The following is a 2,000-nucleotide window of genomic DNA, read 5'->3' as shown; positions in this document are numbered from 1 at the left end:
CCTCGTAGCATACACATATGGTAAACGTTATGTAACAAAATTGAAACATGAGGTGTTCTTTGATTCCTCCTTATGAGTGGCGGTCGGGGACGAGCGATGGTCTTTTCCTACCAATCTATCCCCCTAGGAGCATGCGCGTAGTGCTTGGTTTTTGATGACTTGTAGATTTTTGCAATAAGTATGTGAGTTCTTTATGACTAATGTTTAGTCCATGGATTATACGCACTCTCACCCTTCCATCATTGCTAGCCTCTTCGGTACCGTGCATTGCCCTTTCTCACATTGAGAGTTGGTGCAAACTTCGCCGATGCATCCAAACCCCGTGATATGATATGCTCTTTCACACATAAACCTCATTATTTCTTCCTCAAAACAGACACCATAGCTACCTATTATGGCATTTCCATAGCCATTCTGAGATATATTGCCATGCAACTTTCCACCATCCCGTCTATCATGACACGTTCATCATTGTCATATTGCTTTGCATGATCATGTAGTTGACATCGTATTTGTGGCAAAGCCACTATTTATAATTTTTCATACATGTCACACTTGATTCATTGCATATCCCGGTACACCGCCGGAGGCATTCATATAGAGTCATACCTTGTTCTAGTATCGAGTTGTAATCATTGAGTTGTAAATAAATAGAAGTATGATGATCATCATTTAATAGAGCATTGTCCCAAAAAAAGAGAAAGGCCAAATAAAAAAGGAAGGCCCAAAAAAAAGAAATGAAAAAGGACAATGCTACTATTTTTTCCCACACTTGTGCTTCAAAGTAGCACCATGATCTTCATGATAGAGAGTCTCTTGTTTTGTCACTTTCATATACTAGTGGGAATTTTTCATTATAGAACTTGTCTTGTATATTCCAACAATGGGCCTCCTCAAGTGCCCTAGGTCTTCGTGAGCAAGCAAGTTGGATGCATACCCACTAGTTTCTTTTGTTGAGATTTCATACATTTATAGCTCTAGTGCATCCGTTGCATGGAAATCCCTACTCCTTGCATTAACATCAATCGATGGGCATCTCCGTAGCTCATTGATTAGCCTCGTTTATGTGAGACTTTCTCCTTTTTGTCTTCTCCACATAACCCCCATCATTATACTCTATTCCACCGATAGTGCTATATCCATGGCTCACGCTCATGTATTGCGTGAAGCTTTATAAAGTTTGAGATTACTAAAGTATGAAACAATTGCTTGGCTTGTCATCGGGGTTGTGCATGATGAGAGCATTCTTGTGTGACGAAAATGGAGCATGACTAAACTATATGATTTTGTACGGATGAACTTTCTTTGGCCATGTTATTTTGAGAAGACATAATTGCTTAGTTAGTATGATTGAAGTATTATCATTTTTATGTCAATATGAACTTTTGTCTTGAATCTTTCGGATCTGAATATTCATGCCACAATTAAGAAGAATTACATTGAAATTATGCCTAGTAGCATTCCACATAAAAAATTCTGTTTTTATCATTTACCTACTCGAGGACGAGCAGGAATTAAGCTTGGGGATGCTTGATACGTCTCCAACGTATCTATAATTTTTGATTGCTCCATGCTATATTATCTACTGTTTTGGACATTATTGGGCTTTATTATACACTTTTATATTATTTTTGGGACTAACTTATTAACTGGAGGCCCAACACAGAATTGCTTTTTTTTGCCTATTTTAGGGTTTCGAAGAAAAGGAATATCAAATGGAGTCCAAATGGAATGAAACCTTCGGGAACATGATTTTCTCACCGAACATGATCCAGGAGACTTGGACCCTATGTCAAGACACAAAGGAGGAGGCCACGAGGTAGAGGGCGCGCCTACCCCCAGGCGCGCCCTCCACCCTCGTGGGCCCCATGTTGCTCCACCGACGTACTTCTTCCTCCTATATATACCTACGTACCCCCAAATGATCAGTTACGGAGCCAAAACCCTAATTCCACCGCCGTAACTTTCTGTATCCACGAGATCCCATCTTGGGGCCTGTT

Source organism: Triticum dicoccoides, chromosome 7A (assembly GCF_002162155.2).
Source record: "Triticum dicoccoides isolate Atlit2015 ecotype Zavitan chromosome 7A, WEW_v2.0, whole genome shotgun sequence".
Lineage (NCBI taxonomy): Eukaryota > Viridiplantae > Streptophyta > Magnoliopsida > Poales > Poaceae > Triticum > Triticum dicoccoides.
The sequence above is the reverse complement of the archived record's forward strand: the minus strand, read 5'-3'. Positions refer to the sequence as shown.